Consider the following 19502-nt stretch of genomic DNA (forward strand, 5'->3'; position numbering starts at 1 on the left):
TCTGCTTAAATGTCTGGGGTTGACAGAATGGGGTAATGGTGTTGCCTGTTGTTGACTGAATGGGATAGTGGTGTTGCCTGTTGTTGACTGAATGGGCTAGTGGTGTTGACTGAGGGGCTAGTGTGTTGTCTGGGTTGACTGAATGGGATAGTGGTGTTGTCTGGGGTTGACTGAATGGGATAGTGGGTTGTTCTGGGGTTGACTGAATGGGATAGTGGTGTTGTCTGGGTTGACTGAATGGGGTAGTGGTGTTGTTGGGTGACTGAATGGGATAGTGGTGTTGCCTGTTGTCTGGGTTGACTGAATGGGATAGTGGTGTTGCTGTTTGAGGTGTGACTGGATGGGATAGTGGTGTGTGTCTGGGGTTGACTGAATGGGATAGTGGTGTTGTCTGGGGTTGACTGAATGGGATAGTGTGTTGCCGTTGTCTGGGGTTGACTGAATGGGATAGTGTGTTGTCTGGGGTTGACTGAATGGGATAGTGTGTTGTCTGGGGTGACTGAATGGAGATAGTGGTGTTGTCTGGGGTTGACTGAATGGTGATAGTGGTGTTGTCTGGGTTGACTGAAAAGTGGATAGTGTGGTTGTCTGGTTGACTGAATGGATAGTGGTGGAGCTGGGGTTGACTGAATGGATAGTAGGTGTTGTCTGGGTTGACTGAATGGATGATGGTGTTGTCTGGGGTTGACTGAGATGTGGATAGTGGTGGAGCTGGGGTTGACTGAGTGGTGATGTGTGGTTGTCTGGGGTTGACTGAATGGATAGTGGTGTTGTCTGGGTTGACTGAATGGATAGTGGTGTTGTCTGGGTGGACTGAATGGATAGTGGTGTTGTCTGGGGTTGACTGAATGGATAGTGGTATTGTCTGGGTTGACTGAATGGTGGATAGGTGTTGTCTGGGGTGGACTGAATGGGATAGTGGTGTTGTCTGGGGTTGACTGAGATGGATAGTGGTGTTGTCTGGGGTTGACTGAATGGATAGTGGTATTGTCTGGGGTTGACTGAATGGATAGTGGTGTTGTCTGGGGTGGACTGAATGGGATAGTGGTGTTGTCTGGGGTTGACTGAATGGATAGTGGTGTTGTCTGGGGTTGACTGAAATGGATAGTGGTATTTGCTGGGTTGACAATGGATAGTGGTGGAGCCTGGGCTCTGATGTCATGACATTCTCTCTCGTGTCTTGCCTGTTAATCCTGCTCCTTGAATAGTTGTGGAAGTACCTCTTGTGTCCTCCCTGCGCCTGCGGTTGATGCCAACACACAACAACACACCCTCTGTCCAACTTCGTGTAAACACAACTCCTGTCTTCCCCTCCGCTCTACAGAAGATGAGGCGTGTTTCTTGTGCATGCGGACATAGAGAGTGCTCACACTGAACGAGGGATTACGTCAACGGGACACATGTAAGACTGTGTGTGTGTTGTACCGAATATGTCTTCCTCTTTGTCAGTTGTGTGACTTCTTTATGTTCTGTGTGTGTGTGTGATGTGTCACCTGTGTTAATTAAGTTCGCTTAGTGTTGGATTTTGTGTGTGTGTGTGTTGAAATTGTGTGTGTTAAACGGGTCTGTCTCCGTTCTTCCAGTACAGGATGGAGAGCGCGTGCTCATGTGTCAAGTTGTCCATATGGATAATCTGAATGGCATTGGTTATCCCCACCGTGGGCGAAGGTAGGAGGTCCCATTGCGACGTAGTGAACTAGGGGTCCCCCCGTCATTCTCCGTTTGGCGAAAACCAGCACGTAGAATTACTTGCTGTCAACCACGCGTCCCCGCAAGAACAAAAACTAAACAAATAGTGTACTATGCACCGCCTTGTTATCTTTACCCAGTACACAGACAGATACACTACAACCCAAACCAACATATCCACCATATACATTAAACGGCACACACACAGGACTACAACAATCCCAAGCGACAACGTGTATCATCATCCCCAAATCTCCTCCCAATCACAAACACAGCAACACAGAACACTATAAACATCCTGGCTGTTTCTAACAACGCAATTCTTACTAACCATTTAACGATTGTACACTACTATAAAGAAAGGATTCGTTGTGTGTTTTACACACACCTCGCAACAAATTATGCCCATAATGACGACGCGCAGAACCGGAAAATATTTGCTGTTCTGGTACTTCAGACTTCACCAGGTCTTTGCGTTCCTTTTCACTTTGGATAGACCTCATGGCCTTAGGAGTCCGATACGATTCTCGGATACCAACCTCATGTGACACCACTTCTCTGAACCTCTCATGCCTTCCCTCCCGTTCTAAATAGTCAATTCGGGTCCACTGTAAGTTCTTGGAATGACTATAGTGTCTCTGTCTCTGCCTCCCCTGTGTAACTCGTTTTGTGACATACATTTTTGCAAAATCTCCCAACACGACTGTCTGAGACACGTACTCCTCTCTCGCCCACTAAACTCGAATAGTCTGTTCAATTGGTCTCCATTACCCTCTGGTTGATAACTTGCAGGCAAGCTATCATTGCTTTTACTTTTCCTTCCTATCTCTTCCGCTGCTGCCATATCAAAGAAACCCTAAGTGGTCACTGTGCAAGTACTTTACTCCGATAGAACATCTTCCGTGTCTGAAGCACAACAGCTCATACAAAGTTATGTCTCCCTGACTTGCGCATTCTATAACCTGTGGTTCAATTATGTCTAACTTGAATCTCGATTGAGACACTCAGTTGCTGGAAATCGCCGTGTAACTCTTCTCAGCCCACATCAGCCTGCCAATCCCATCGTGAATCCTGTACAATCTCCAATGAGTGATCTGCACACTAACACCTTCTCTCCCGCGTGTATCTACGTATAAACTAGTCCGCCTTACTATACACCCTTTGGCTTTTCTAAGTGTTTGTGTTTCTGACACTAAACCTTCTCTCCCCTGACTCCGTACTGTCATTCTCCTCTGTGTCTTGCACCTTACGTCACACATGGATTTCCCTCGCCCTTGACTCCTGATCATCATCGTTCTTTTTTCTTCGTATTTCTATTACTTTCTCGTTTTTTTCTGATTCCCTCATCCCTAACTTACATAAATACTTACACCCTCATGCACACTTTGCCCAGCTTGAGTAACTGTCATAGCTCCTCGCGTGTCTGACACTAACCTCTCTCCCCTGACCTACTGTCATCTCCTCCGTGTCTGACACTAACTCCTCTCTACCCACCATAGACCTACCACTGTAGACCCTCAGGTCATCCCAACTCGTGCCAACTGTTCTCGCCAGTCACGAAACGCTGTACACCTTACCATGCATCTCGCATTTCTCGAGACGTGGTTCCCAAATGCCCGTACTGTCATTCTCCTCCGTGTCTGACACTAACCTCTCCGCTCCCACTGGACTTCCACCCGCGTACTGTCATCTCCGATGCAGTGACTGCCTACACCCGACATCCTGCCTCTACATACTCCCTAGACCTAAATGTGACTGGGGTTGACTGAATGGATAGTGGTATTGTCTGGGTTGACAATGGATAGTGGTGGAGCCTGGGGCTCTGATGTCATGACATTCTCTCTGTGTCCTGCGTTAACCTGCTCCTCTGAATGTTTGGAATACCTCTGCTCCTCCTGGCCCTGCGGTTGACACACACACACACACTCTCTGTCCACTTGTGTAAACAACTCCTGTCTTCCCCTCCGCTCTACAGAATGGGCGTGTTTCTTGTGATGCGGACATAGAGAGGCTCACACTGAACGAGGGATACGTCAACGGGACACATGTAAGCTGTGTGTGTGTGTACCGGAATATGTCTTCCTCTTTGTCAGTTGTGTGACTGTCTTTATGTATCTGTGTGTGTGTGTGATGTGTTCACCTGTGTTAATTAAGTTCGCTAGTGTGGATTTGTGTGTGTGTGTGTGTGAAATTGTGTGTGTGTAACGGGGTCTGTCTCCGTTCTTCAGTACAGGATGGAGCCTGGTCAAGTTGTCCAGGAGACGGTTACCGTGGAGGAGGACCCTCACGAGGTGCCCCCCGTCATCTCCGTGGAAACCAGCGAAGATGGCACCACGCGCCGCACAGAAACTACGGTACTACCTTTACTAAAACACACACACACACAGTTGACACTTGAGGATTGTGAATGACATTAGCTAATTGACTGACCTTTTCTGCCTCCACACCCCTTACTTTCTCTCACTTATCTTTTTCTCCCCTCCCTTTTCCTCTCCAACCTCTCTACCCCTCCTCTGACTCATGTCATCTCCGTGTCTGAAACTAACCTCTCTCCCCTGACTCGTACTGTCATCTCCTCCATGTCTGACACTAAACTCTCTCTCCCCTGACTCGTACTGTCATCTCCTCCATGTCTGACACTAAACTCTCTCCCCTGACTCGTACTGTCATCTCCTCCATGTCTGACACTAACCTCTCTCTCCCCTGACTCGTCCTGTCATCTCCTCCCCCTCTCCCCAGGTAAAGAAGGTAGTGAAGACTACCATGACTCGTACAGTCATCCCCTCTGTGTCTGACAACCTTTCCCTGGATGGAGGGGGGTCTATGACAGGTGTAGGGGGTTACACCACCCCCATGGAGCGGGTCTACAGACAGCCAGGTCCTCCCATGGATTACCCCACCAACACCGTGCCCCGAAACTACCACTACGGACCCCCGGGGGGGTACGAGGACTATCGCCAGGGCCCTCCTCCCTCCATAGGGGAGACCTACGCCAGCCTGAGCAGGGGAGCGCGCGATCAATCGGCACGACGCGTCCTACGTCAGGATCTGTTGTCTCTTTTAACCATAGACGTAGAGTGGAGACAACGGGTTATCCTCTCCTTTCTCCCTCCTCAACTTTCTCTCCTCTCTACTTCTCTCCTCCAGGCCAGCTGATGGGTACCGGACCCTGGACTCAGGATACAGAGCAATCAGCAGGAACCAGCTGGACCATACGCAGCACAGCCACAGGTGGTTGTATGAGCAGTGTGTTTGAGCTGTCAGGACTGCAGAGTGTGTATTAACATGATGATATTGTATTGTCAGGTGGGTCGTATGGCAGTGTGTTGGAGCTGTCGGACTGCAGAGTGTGTATAAAATGATGATATTGTATTGTCAGGTGGGTCGTATGACAGTGTGTTGGAGCTGTCTGGGATGCAGAGTGTGTATTAACATGATGATATTGTATTGTCAGGTGGGTCGTATGACCAGTGTGTTGGAGTGTCTGGACTGCAGAGTGTGTATTAACATGATGATATTGTATTGTCAGGTGGGTCGTATGACCAGTGTGTTGGAGCTGTCTGGACTGCAGAGTGTGTATTAACATGATGATATTGTATTGTCAGGTGGGTCGTATGGGCAGTGCGTTGAGCTGTCTGGGATGCAGAGGTTTGTTCCCGGAGCCGTACGGTCTGGAGGATGACCAGAGGAGTCTGGGATATGACGAGGCAGATACGGCATGGGACCGGCCATCCACTAGGAACAGTACCACGCAACCAACAAGCCTTCAACCACGGACCGCCCCGCAGGACAGGGTACATGCCCCAGTGTGTGTGGAGGAGTGTTGCAGTAATGTCTGGTCTCCTTCTCTGTATCCCTGGTTGTTTATTCAGTCAGTGTAGTGTCCACTCCCTTACTACCCTACAGTGTAGTGTCCACTCCCTACTAACCCCTATCAGTGTAGTGTCCACTCCATACTAACCCCTACCAGTGTAGTGTCCACTCCATCACAGGAGTAGTGTTCACTCCATACTAACCCTTACCTCTTCTTCCCCTCCCAGGAGCTATGAAGGGACTCTGGATGGAGACATGAGTGGAGCAGACATGTACTACTGGGGAGGTGCACCCCTGGCCCAGGAGGAGGAGAGGGGTAGCATGGCCTCATTGGACAGGTGAGACTCTTGGTGGCTATTGTAGATATATCAGGGGTATTCACATCCCAGCTCGCAGGTCCGGACCAGGGCTTAAAATGAACCACCACCACCTGCCAAAGCGGGTACATTTTGTCATTGGTGGGTCAGATTCTGTTTCACCAGCCATGTTGGTGGGTGGCCAGGGCTCCACAGTGCCAGCATGTCACTCACATTTGTGAAAAAATAGTCAAGTATGATTTAATGCTGCAGTAGCTATTTTCAAAATATTTCTGCAGTTTTGTTTCATAGCTGGTAAATGAATCACACAAAGTCAAAGAACTACGAATCTTATAGCCTATTCCACCTCGCACTGTGTGCACGTTAGGAGCTGAGTGAAAGATTCATTTTTAGAAGCTTTGTGCCAGGCTAAACGTGGTCCAATTTACTTGAAGATGAAGTCTACTGAAGTAAGACTTTGCCTTGTGTTTCCTGGCTATTTATATTTGTTTTGTTCACAAGCTTGGTTGTTTTCCGTTTGAGTTTCAACTGCTAGGAAAGAGAAGACAACCCTTGCTGTTGTCAGACTCAATCTCACGGACAAACATGACTCCAGTCGCGTTACCACGTAACCTCCCCTCCTTAAAGGGGCAGGGGATCATTTTTGTTAAGTGTCAGGTCACAAAATGAATTAAACAATATACCACATTACTTCTTTACAAGTAATACATTTATTGTTTTAGAAACATTACAAAGCGTGCTCTCTCTTTGTTGTTGGATATAATTTACGGGAGGAAATATTTGGATGTAAAAAAACGAGACTGGACTGTGCTGGTAGATCTTTAAATCTACTGCCACAGTGGCTGGTGGACCAAAAAAGTAAATTTTAGGACTGGTCCGGACCACTGCTGTTTTTCTGTTCTACCTGATAATGAATTGTACCCACCTGGGGTCCAGGTCTAAGTCAGTCCCTAATTAGAGGAGGAATGATATTCAACAGTGGAACTGGATTCAAGGTCCAGATTTGGAATTTGCCTGCACTACTGTAAGGCCGCTTTGGATGAAAGTGTTATATATTCTCTTACTGATTGGCCAGCACCCTGAGGAAGGCCCCGCCACTTCCTGGAGACAGCCGGAGCTGCCGGAGGTCATCGCCATGCTCAACTACAGACTGGACCCCGTCAAGAGCAATGCTGCCGCATACCTGCAGCACCTCACCTTTAAGAACGACAAGGTGGTAATATATATATACACCTGCAGCACCTCACTTTAAGAACGACAAGGTAAATATATATACACCTGCCGCACCTCACCTTTAAGAACGACAAGGTAATTAATATAACACCTGCAGCACCTCACCTTTAGAAGACAGAGGTCAATTATTATATACACCTGCAGCACCTCACCTTTAAGAACGACAAGGTAATATATATACACCTGCAGCACCTCACCTTTAAGAACGACAAGGTAATATATATACTCCTGCAGCACCTCACCTTTAAGAACGACATGGTAACATATATACACCTGCGACCTATATATATCTATATCTTATATATATATATAAAAACTCACCTTTTTAAGAACGACAAGGCAATATGTGACTTGCTCTATGATAATCAGTCACATTGACCCCAAAACCATTTGGAGTTTTAGACAGTGCTGGAAAGAAGAGAATGGTATCTTTGTAATGAGGCCAACATGATCTCTCTACTCAGAATATCCAACGAGTTGCATGACATTACATGTTGAGTCCCCACACCATGTTAGTGAGAGAAACTAGGTCAAAGTTTGCAGTTCGTTTTAAGACCTTTAGTCAAATAATGAAAACKAAAACACAAAACATGAATTCCAGTAACATGTTCTTTCTCTCTCCCACACACGCGCTACATATACATTCCCTCTGGCTCTAACTATACAGACATCGTTGTTGCGTACACATGTATACGTGACCACATTTGTACACATACAAGCAACAGAATGTATTGGCTGCATTCACTTAATGTTCACACGTGCACATACATGACAGAGAAACACTTGGAAAGACTAAGGGTCACAACCATATGTGCAAAGACTACATGCGTGTTTGAACATGTACACACATACACACGTGCACATATCATGTAGTCCCTGCACATATTATGGTTGTGACCCTTCGTCTTTCCAAGTCAGATTCCATTCGGAGAGGCTTGGGAAGATAAATAATGAATCAGTTGCCAYGTTAAATAATATATCTTATAATTTCATGTCACAGAGAATGTGTATAGGCTATATTCAAACACATTTTCCCTATGTCACACAATCCTGGGGACAGCACATGCAGATGTGCCTAAACGACCCTCTCACAAACCCAGGACCTGACACCCATGACAGTCACAACGAGTAAACTACCTCTGAATAGACCTAAACAAGAGAACGGGATGGAGGGGGTGAGAGGTAATACGGGTCAGAGTAAACTCTGGTCTCTCTAAGCAGCAACTAAAAGGAGAAACGTTAGACAATATGACCGCACGGCACCAGAGTACAGACTGACCGTCTCTCTGGGTCCGATTCATGTGGGCGTTGATTAGTCTTTGCCGCTGGTCCACTGGTTTGAGCTGTTCAACGTTCCATGCAAATATAAGTATCAAGATTTAGGAAAGCACTCACCATGATCACGCATCAAAGTTTTGCACTTGGGCCACACAGAAGGTCTGACATGTCGGCCTCTTAAATCCATCCTGGGCGCGGCATCGCGTGGACATCTGTCAAATTGTTGATGTAGTGGATGACTCTCTGAGTGTCGTCGTAGGACGGCACCCGTCTGCTGGTAATACAACCACCACACCGCTTCTTCAACCACCACACCGCTTCTTCAACCACCACACCGCTTCTTCAACCACCACACCGCTTCTTCAACCACCACACCGCNCAGTGCGTTGGAGCTGTCTGGGATGCAGAGGTTTGTCCCGGAGCCGTACGGTCTGGAGGATGACCAGAGGAGTCTGGGATATGACGAGGCAGACTACGGCATGGGACCGGCCATCCACTACGGAACAGTACCACGCAACCAACAAGCCTTCAACCACGGACCGCCCCGCAGGACAGGGTACATGCCCCAGTGTGTGTGGAGTAATGTCTGGTCACCTTCTCTGTATCCCTGGTTGTTTATTCAGTCAGTGTAGTGTCCACTCCCTACTAACCCCTATCGGTGTGGTGTCCACTCCATACTAACCCCTACCAGTGTAGTGTCCACTCCATACTAACCCCTACCAGTGTAGTGTCCACTCCATACTAACCCCTACCAGTGTAGTGTCCACTCCATCACAGGAGTAGTGTTCACTCCATACTAACCCCTTACCTCTTCTCTCCCCTCCCAGGAGCTATGAAGGGACTCTGGATGGAGACATGAGTGGAGCAGGGGACATGTACTACTGGGGAGGTGCACCCCTGGCCCAGGGAGAGAGGGGTAGCATGGCYTCATTGGACAGGTGAGACTCCTTGGTGGCGTATTGTAGATATATCAGGGGTATTCACATCCAAGCCTGCAGGTCCGGACCAGGGCTTAAAATGAACACCCACCACCTGCCAAAMGCGGGTACATTTKGTCATTGGTGGGTCAGATRTCTGTTTCACCAGCCATGTTGGTGGGTGGCCAGGGCTCCACAGTGCCAGCATGTCACTCACATTTGTGAATAAAAATAGTCAAGTATGATTTAATGCTGCAGTAGCTATTTTCAAAATATTTCTGCAGTTTTTGTTTCATAGCTGGTAAATGAATCACACAAAGTCAAAGAACTACGAATCTTATAGCCTATTCCACCTCGCACTGTGTGCACGTYAGGAGCTGAGTGAAAGATTCATTTTTAGAAGCTTTGTGCACAGGCATAAACGTYGGTCCAATTTACTTGAAGATGAAGTCTACTGAAGTAAGACTTTGTCCTTGTGTTTCCTGGCTATTTATATTTGTTTTGTTCACAAGCTTGGTTGTTTTTCAAYGTTTGAGTTTCAACTGCTAGGAAAGAGAAGACAACCCTGCTGCTTGTCAGACTCAATCTCACGGGACAAACATGACTCCAGTCGCGTTACCACGGTAACCTCCCGTCCTTAAAGGGGCAGGGGATCATTTTTGTTAAGTGTCAGGTCACAAAAAATGAAATTAAACAATATACCACATTACTTCTTTAACAGTAATACATTTATTGTTTTAGAAACATTACAAAGCGTGCTCATCTGTGTTGTTGGATATAATTTACGGGAGGAAATATTTTGGATGGTAAAAAAAACTGAGTGGCTGGTAGATCTTTAAATCTACCTGCCACAGTGGATGGTGGACCAAAAAGTAAATTTTAGGACTGGTCCGGACCACTGCTGTTTTTCTGTTCTACCTGATAATGAATTGTACCCACCTGGGGTCCCAGGTCTAAGTCMGTCCCTAATTAGAGGGGAGGAATGATATTCAACAGTGGAACTGGATTCAAGGTCCAGATTTGGAATTTGCCTGCACTACTGTAAGYCGCTTTGGATGAAAGTGTTGWATATATTCTCTTACCTGATTGGCCAGCACCCTGAGGAAAGGCCCCGCCACTTCCTGGAGACAGCCGGAGCTGCCGGAGGTCATCGCCATGCTCAACTACAGACTGGACCCCGTCAAGAGCAATGCTGCCGCATACCTGCAGCACCTCACCTTTAAGAACGACAAGGTAATATATATACACCTGCAGCACCTCACCTTTAAGAACGACAAGGTAATAGATATTACACCTGCAGCACCTCACCTTTAAGAACGACAAGGTATATATATAACCTGCAGCACCTCACCTTTAAGAACGACAAGGTAATATATATACACCTGAAGCACCTCACCTTTTAAGAACGACAAGGTAATAATATACACTGCAGCACCTCACCTTTAAGAACGACAAGGTAATATATATACACCTGGAGCACCTCCCTTTAAGAACGACAAGGTAATATATATAACACCTGCGCACCTCACCTTTAAGAACGACAAGGTAATATATATACACCTGCAGCACCTCACCTTTAAGAACGACAAGGTAATATATATACACCTGCAGCACCTCACCTTTAAGAACGACAAGGTAATATATATACACCTGCAGCACCTCACCTTTAAGAACGACAAAGTAATATATATAACACCTGCAGCACCTCACCTTTAAGAACGACAAGGTAATATATATACACCTGCAGCACCTCACCTTTAAGAACGACAAGTAATAATATACACCTGCAGCACTCACCTTTAAGAACGACAAGTATATATATACACTGCAGCACCTCACTTTAAACACAAGGTAATATATATATATATACACCTGCAGCACCTCACCTTTAAGAACGACAAGGTAATATATATATATACACCTGCAGCACCTCACCTTTAAGAACGACATGGTAATATATATACAGTGGGGAGAACAAGTATTGATACACTGCCGATTTTGCAGGTTTTCCTACTTACAAAGCATGTAGAGGTCTGTAATTTTTATCAATATACACTTCAACTGTGAGAGACGGAATCTAAAACAAAATACAGAAAATCACATTGTATGATTTTTAAGTAATTCATTTGCATTTTATTGCATGACATAAGTTTTTGATACATCAGAAAAAGCAGAACTTAATATTTGGTACAGAAACCTTTGTTTGCAATTACAGAGATCATACGTTTCCTGTAGTTCTTGACCAGTTTGCACACACTGCAGCAGGAATTTTGGCCCACTCCTCCATACAGACCTTCTCCAGATCCTTCAGGTTTCGGGGCTGTCGCTGGGCAATACGGACTTTCAGCTCCCTCCAAAGATTTTCTGTTGGGTTCAGGTCTGGAGACTGGCTAGGCCACTCCAGGACCTGAGATGCTTCTTACGGAGCCACTCCTTAGTTGCCCTGGCTGTGTGTTTCGGGTGTTGTCATGCTGGAAGACCCAGCCACGACCCATCTTCAATGCTCTTACTGAGGGAAGGAGGTTGTTGGCCAAGATCTCGCGATCCATGGCCCCATCCATCCTCCCCTCAATACGGTGCAGTCGTCCTGTCCCCTTTGCAGAAAAGCATCCCCAAAGAATGATGTTTCCACTCCATGCTTCACGGTTGGGATGGTGTTCTTGGGGTTGTACTCATCCTTCTTCTTCCTCCAAACACGGCGAGTGGAGTTTAGACCAAAAAGCTCTATTTTTGTCTCATCAGACCACATGACCTTCTCCCATTCCTCCTCCGGATCATCCAAATGTGTCATTGGCAAACTTCAGACGGGCCTGGACATGCGCTGGCTTGAGCAGGGGACCTTGCATGTGCTGCAGGATTTTAATCCATGACGGCGTAGTGTGGTACTAATGGTTTTCTTTGAGACTGTGGTCCCAGCTCTCTTCAGGTCATTGACCAGGTCCTGCCGTGTAGTTCTGGGCTGATCCCTCACCTTCCCATGATCATTGATGCCCCACGAGGTGAGATCTTGCATGGAGCCCCAGACCGAGGGGGATTGACCGTCATCTTCAACTTCTTCCATTTCTTAATAATTGCGCCAACAGTTGTTGCCTTCTCACCAAGCTGCTGCCTATTGTCCTGTAGCCCATCCCAGCCTTGTGCAGGTCTACAATTCTATCCCCGATGTCCTTACACAGCTCTCTGGTCTTGGCCATTGTGGAAAGGTTGGAGTCTGTTTGATTGAGTGTGTGGACAGGTGTCTTTTATACAGGTAACGAGTTCAAACAGGTGCAGTGGAGAACACGAAAAAACTAACAGGTCTGTGAGAGCCGGAATTCTTACTGGTTGGTAGGTGATCAAATAGTTATGTCATGCAATAAAATGCAAATTAATTACTTAAAAATCATACAATGTGATTTTCTGGATTTTTGTTTTAGATCCGTCTCTCACAGTTGAAGTGTACCTATGATAAAAATACAGACCTCTACATGCTTTGTAAGTAGGAAAACCTGCAAAATCGGCAGTGGATCAAATACTTGTTCTCCCCACTGTATATACACACCTGCAGCACCTCACCTTTAAGAACGACAAGGTAATATATATACACCTGCAGCACCTCACCTTTAAGAACGACATGGTAATATATAACACCTGCAGCACCTCACCTTTAAGAACGACAAGGTAATATATATACACCTGCAGCACCTCACCTTTAAGAACGACAAGGTAATATATATACACCTGCAGCACCTCACCTTTAAGAACGACAAGTAATATATATACACCTGCAGCACCTCACCTTAAGAACGACAAGGTAATATATATACACCTGCAGCACCTCACCTTTAAGAACGAATGGTAATATATATACACCTGCAGCACCTCACCTTTAAGAACGACATGGTAATATATATACACCTGAGCACCTCACCTTTAAGAACGACAAGGTAATATATATACACCTCAGCACCTCACCTTTAAGAACGACAAGGTAATATATATACACCTGCAGCACCTCACCTTTAAGAACGACATGGTAATATATATACACCTGCAGCACCTCACCTTTAAGAACGACATGGTAATATATATACACCTGCGACCTATATATATCTATATCTTTTATATATATATATATATATATTAAAAAAACTCACCTTTTAAGAGTGACAAGGCAATATGTGACTTGCTCTATGATAATCAGTCACATTGACCCCAAAACCATTTGGAGTTTTAGACAGTGCTGTAAAGAAGAGAATGGTATCTTTGTAATGAGGCCAACATGATCTCTCTACTCAGAATATCCAACGAGTTGCATGACATTACATGTTGAGTCCCCACACCATGTTAGTGAGAGAAACTAGGTCAAAGTTTGCAGTTCGTTTTAAGACCTTTAGTCAAATAATGAAAACGAAAACACAAAACATGAATTCCAGTAACATGTTCTTTCTCTCTCACACACACGCGCGCTACATATACATCCATCTGGCTCTAACTATACCGATATAGTGTCTGTCTGCATCGTTGTTTCGTACACATGAAGGGCCACACGTGACCACATTTGTACACATATTAACAACAGAATGTATTGGCTGCATTCACTTAATGTTCACACGTGCACATACATGACAGAGAAACACTTGGAAAGACTAAGGGTCACAACCATATGTAGAAAGACTACATGCGGCGTGCACGTGTGAACATGTATACACACACCACGTGCACATATCATGTAGTCCCTGCACATATTGTGGTTGTGACCCTTCGTCTTTCCAAGTCAGATTCCATTTGGAGAGCTTGGAGGAGATAAATAATGAATCAGTTGCCACGTTAAATAATATATCTTATAATTTCATGTCACAGAGAATGTGTATATATTCAAACACATTTTCCCTATGTCACACGATCCTGGGGACAGCACATGCAGATGTTCCCAAACAACCCTCTCACAAACCCAGGACCTGACACCCATGACAGTCACACAGAGTAAACCTCTGAATAGAGCTAAACAAGAGAAGGGGATGGAGGGGGTGAGAGGTAATACGGGTCAGAGTAAGCTCTGGTCTCTAAGCAGCAACTAAAAGGAGAAACGTTGAAGACAATATGACCGGCACCAGAGTACAGACTGACCGTCTCTCTGGGTCCATTCATGTGGGCCTTGATTAGTCTTTGCCGCTGGTCCACTGGTTTGAGCTGTTCAACGTTCCATGCAAATATAAGTATCAAGATTTAGGAAAGCACTCACCATGATCACGCATCAAAGTTTTGCACTTGGGCCACACAGAAGGTCTGACATGTCGGCCTCTTAAATCCATCCTGGGGCGGCATCGCGTGGACATCTGTCAAATTGTTGATGTAGTGGATGACTCTCTGAGTGTCGTCGTAGGACGGCACCCGTCTGCTGGTAATACAACCACCACACCGCTTCTTCAACCACCACACCGCTTCTTCAACCACCACACCGCTTCTTCAACCACCACACCGCTTCTTCAACCACCACACCGCTTCTTCAACCACCACACCGCTTCTTCAACCACCACACCGCTTCTTCCTTCTGAAACCTTATCACTTGCAGTCAGCTTGTCTGTAGAAATTCTGAAACCAGAAAGTCAATTATTTAAAAGTGCTGAACAGTCATTCTGAAAAGCACTTTTTTTCTCTCCTGGCTAAATACCAGGAAGTTTGAAAAGACAGGCTGAGTGGGTGTGGAGCTTATATTCATGAGCTCGCCTTGACTGACAGCTCTTTGAAAAGCCTTTGTCAAGCAACTTGGATGCAGTGTTGCAGTAAAATCACCTCAAGCAAATGTGGTGAAACACAAAGAACCTCAAACAATATTGCATCAATTATGGAATTCCATCAATGATATGTTTCTATATATTTTATATACACCTCCCGTTTTAGAATGTATTTTGTGATGTGGTTCACAGCAGCACTGACACGTGGTGACTTGACAACTGCGTCTGAGTTTGAAAGAGACCCCCCCCCCCCCTTTGTTCCATGCTGACTGAAGACCCAGCTAGCCAGTATCTAGCGAACACCAGACACAGATGAAAGGGGAAACGCAGAAGTATCTTTGCCATCGATGAATAGGGTAAACTCTAATTATATTTGCTGAAAACCTACAGTCACATTTTGGCCCCAGTAGAGTAGCTATCTAGCTCCTATCTGCTCCTCTGCAAACACGCCTTCTCCCATGTTGGTTACAAGCTCCTTTTTGAACTGACTGTTTCCTTGCAGAGGTTTCCATGGCACCAGCGATCTTGACAATGAGCACTAGATGTTTTTCATCAGAAAAGACGAATAGCAATAAATAATTATTTAAGTCCGTCAATGTCATAATCTATTCTAGTCGATACATTTAAAACTGATATCAACACACACACAAATGACACAACCTGCACTCATTGAAATGCATGCGTGAACACACACACACACTTTTATTAGTATTGTAAATGGGTCATGTTTGATATTAAGATATTTGGTTACTGTAGATGGCCATTTCATGTATTTATGTAACCTGTCTTGGACAAATATAAACACAYACACATGTTTATTATTTCTCTTTTTTCCCCTCTCTGCATTGTTGGGAAGGGCCGTAAGCAGGTCACTGTTAGTCTACATCTGTTTACCTGTAACGTGTACGCTAATAATCAGGAAGCAGGTTCAGGGAGGGAATTTAATAAATAAACCAACATGGAACAAAACAAGAAACACAAGTAGWGTWCAGACATGGAACRTMTAAACAGAAACAATAACGCCTGGGGAATGAACCAAAGGGAGTGACGGATKTATTAGAGGTAATCAAGAAGGTGATGGAGTCCAGGTGAGTMTCATGAAGCGCAGGTGCGCGTAACGATGGTGTCTGGTGTGYGTAATGATGAGTACACTGGTGACAAYGAGCGCCAGAGAGGAGGAGCGMGAGTAGACGTAACATTAGCCCAATCATGTGACTAATAAACATTTATTCTATTTGACAAATACATTCCCCACTTCTCATGGTCAGTCACTCCCTCAACTACMAACACACACACAGGTCCCATAAGTTACTAGCTACATAGAAATCTAGGTTGCATGGGCAGAACATCCCCCACTTCTCTCTCTCCCATGCCACACATTCACTCTCACTCACGCGCACACACATACACACACACTTGGCTTTAATACACACAAGGTAATATATACACCTRTAGCACCCACCTCACCTTTAAGAACGACAMGGTCATATCTTTATCTATACACACTTCCTTTATATACACAAATGGTACCTGCAGCACSTCACCTTCACACCCACAGCTTTACAGCCCCTTGCATATCTATCTCAATTACCTCGTACCCCTGCACATCSACTCTGTACTGGTACCCCGTGTATATAGCCAAGTTATCATTASTCATTATGTATTTATATACTTTTGTTATTAAGTGTTATTACTTKTCTATAATTTTTTCTATTTTCTTTCTCTCTGCATTGTTGAAGGGCCCGTAAGTAAGCATTTCACTGTTAGTCCACACTTGTTGTTTACGAAGCATGTGACAAATAAAATTAGATTTGATTACCCACACACCCTTTATCTWGTCATAAACACAGCCATGCTGCGGGCTACCTAGCTACTGTCTTTCATGTCAGAATGAGAGCCACACACAACCACTAACACCTCTCCCTCCTTCCCTCTCCCTCCTTCCCTCCTTCCCTCTATCTCCTTCCCTCTCCCTCGTCCCCTCTACCTCTTCTCTCTCCCTCGTCCCCTCTACCTCTTCTCTCTCCCTCGTCCCCTCTACCTCTTCTCTCTCCCTCGTCCCCTCTACCTCTTCTCTCTCACTCGTCTCCTCCCTTCTCGTCCCCTCTCCTTCCTCTCTCTCCCCTCCAGGTGAAGACAGATGTCCGTCGTATGAAAGGTATCCCATCCCTGGTGTCCATGTTAGACAACCCTAAGAAGGAGGTCCACCACGCCGCCTGCGGAGCGCTCAAAAACATCTCTTACGGACGAGACGCTGACAATAAGATCGCCATCAAGAACTGTGATGGAGTACCGGCCCTGGTCAGACTGCTGAGGAAGACCAGAGACCAGGACCTGACTGATACTATCACAGGTAATACTACTGCGGTTACGACTAGTGTACTACTGCTGTTACTACTAGTGTACTACTGCGGTAAGTGGGAGACGGTAGTGTGTGGTGATGATGATGATCCGTCACCCTCTTCCTCAGGCACGCTGTGGAACCTGTCGTCTCACGACTCAGTGAAGATGGAGATCGTTGACCACGCCCTGCACGCCCTCTCAGACGAGGTGATGGTAGCTCACTCGGGCTGGGAGAGAGGGAACGAGGCAGGAGGAGAGGAGAACCTCAAACCACGACACCTGGAGTGGGAGACGTCCCTCACCAACACAGCTGCTGCCTGAGGTACGGAGAGGGGGAGAGGGATGGATTGTACAAGGAGAGGAAAAAAAGAAGGGTGATATGGCCATAATATCATATCACAATATGTTTCTAATTTTTTACGGTATTTTAAAGTTTCTGAATAATAAAAGTTGTAAATATGTTTTATGCTTCAACATTGACTGTAGAATTGCAACAAATGAATTCTTAATGATTTTATTGGTCTTTTTCCATTCTGATGGTTTTATACTCAACCAAGCTAGGACCAAACTGACTTTGATGTCGTCCAATTTGTCAAACTTTTCATTTAACTTAGCGCTGTATCAAAATATCATGATAGACGATATTGTAAAAATACATACCAGTATTGAAGATGTATCAGCCTGCCCTAAAACAGTCATGTATAGTCCATGAGTGACTGGTCTTGCAGTGCTGTGTGTGTGTATGTGCATGTCTGTTGGTCTTGCAGTGCTGTGTGTGTATGTGCATGTCTGTACAGGTGTGCCTGAGGAATTCCCAGAAGGTAGGGCAGAGTGGGAATGTGCTGTGTTCTCCAGTGGGTGTGTCTGTCTCTGTTAAAGGCAGTCTACAACACAATGACTTGCCCAGTAACCTAATCTACGATCTCACTTTCTCCTCACTAGACTGGAGTTTAACAAACACAGGTTACGTCCTAAATGATCCCCTATATGGGTATCCCTAACATTAGTGCACCACATAGAGAATAGGGTGCTTTTTGGGATGTGGCCACACTCTTTCAGTCTCTGAAAGCAACACACTGACATAGGACCACTCAGTGTTTACCTACTAATGGTTGTGTTGTGTGCTGGAATCCTATTGTGGCCATTGATTGTAGCCACTCTCATTCCTCTCTCCCTCACTCCCTCTCTCTCTGCCCATTTTATTCTGTCCCCCTCTGTTTCTGTATTGCTTGTTTTTTTTGCTTTCTCACACACCCCTTCTCTCCCTCTCCTCCCCCCTCTCTCTCCCGCACTCTCTAAAACAGGAACGTGAGCTCAGAGCGCAGTGAGGCCAGGAGGAAGCTGAGAGAGTGCACAGGATTGGTCGACTCGCTCATGTACATCGTCCAATCACAGATCAACCTGAAAGACGTGGACAACAAGGTGTGGCCCAAGGCTGTTTTTCTTCCGATCCTGAACTTTGATTGTGTGTCCGCATGTATTTTAATCCTGTTCTCCTTTTCCTTCCTCTTATCCCTTTCTCTCTCTCGCCCTCCCTCACCCTCTCTCTGTCTCCAGCTGATAGAGAACAGTATGTGTCTGCTGAGGAATCTGTCCTATCAGGTAGCAGCCTCCCAGTGATGCAGTGTTTCCCAGGACAGGCTAGTGCTAGCCATGTTGATGCAGCCTCCAGTGATCAGTGTTTCCCCAGGACAGGCTAGTGCTAGCCATGGTGATGCAGCCCAGCTGCCAGTGATGCAGTGTTTCCCCAGGACAGGCTAGTGCTAGCCATGGTGATGCAGTGTTTCCCAGGACAGGCTAGTGCTAGCCATGGTGATCAGTGTTTCCCAGGACAGGCTAGTGCTAGCCATGGGGAAGTGGAGCAGGTACCGGACTCTCACGCCATAAGGGGACCTCGGCTGCGCTGATAAACAAACGCGATCCTCTCTCAATCAGTAGACGACGTGACACTCATTTGACGAAGCACCAAACATTTTCTTTTTATCGAGTACCGAACCCTTTGTCATGAACTGGTATGGAAAAGTACAGAAGTTTGGTATACCATGCGACACTAAGAACTACAGGCTAAAAAGTCTACAGAAGTACCAGAGAATCTCTTTAAAGTAATTCAAAAGGTCACAACACATTACTAAAAAGGCAGGATGAAACACTGTAGAAAGAAACAGAAAGGAGAACAATATCAACTACAACAGTAC

The 19502-nt window shown here is 45.8% G+C and overlaps 1 pseudogene; it reads left to right on the forward strand.

Moving 5' to 3' along the window:
* Nucleotides 1-19502, forward strand: part of LOC111980030 (catenin delta-1-like) — a 49382-nt pseudogene that overhangs the window by 18818 nt on the left and 11062 nt on the right.

The sequence above is a fragment of the Salvelinus sp. IW2-2015 genome, linkage group LG20 (assembly GCF_002910315.2).
Source record: "Salvelinus sp. IW2-2015 linkage group LG20, ASM291031v2, whole genome shotgun sequence".
In the NCBI taxonomy this organism is placed as follows: Eukaryota; Metazoa; Chordata; class Actinopteri; order Salmoniformes; family Salmonidae; genus Salvelinus; species Salvelinus sp. IW2-2015.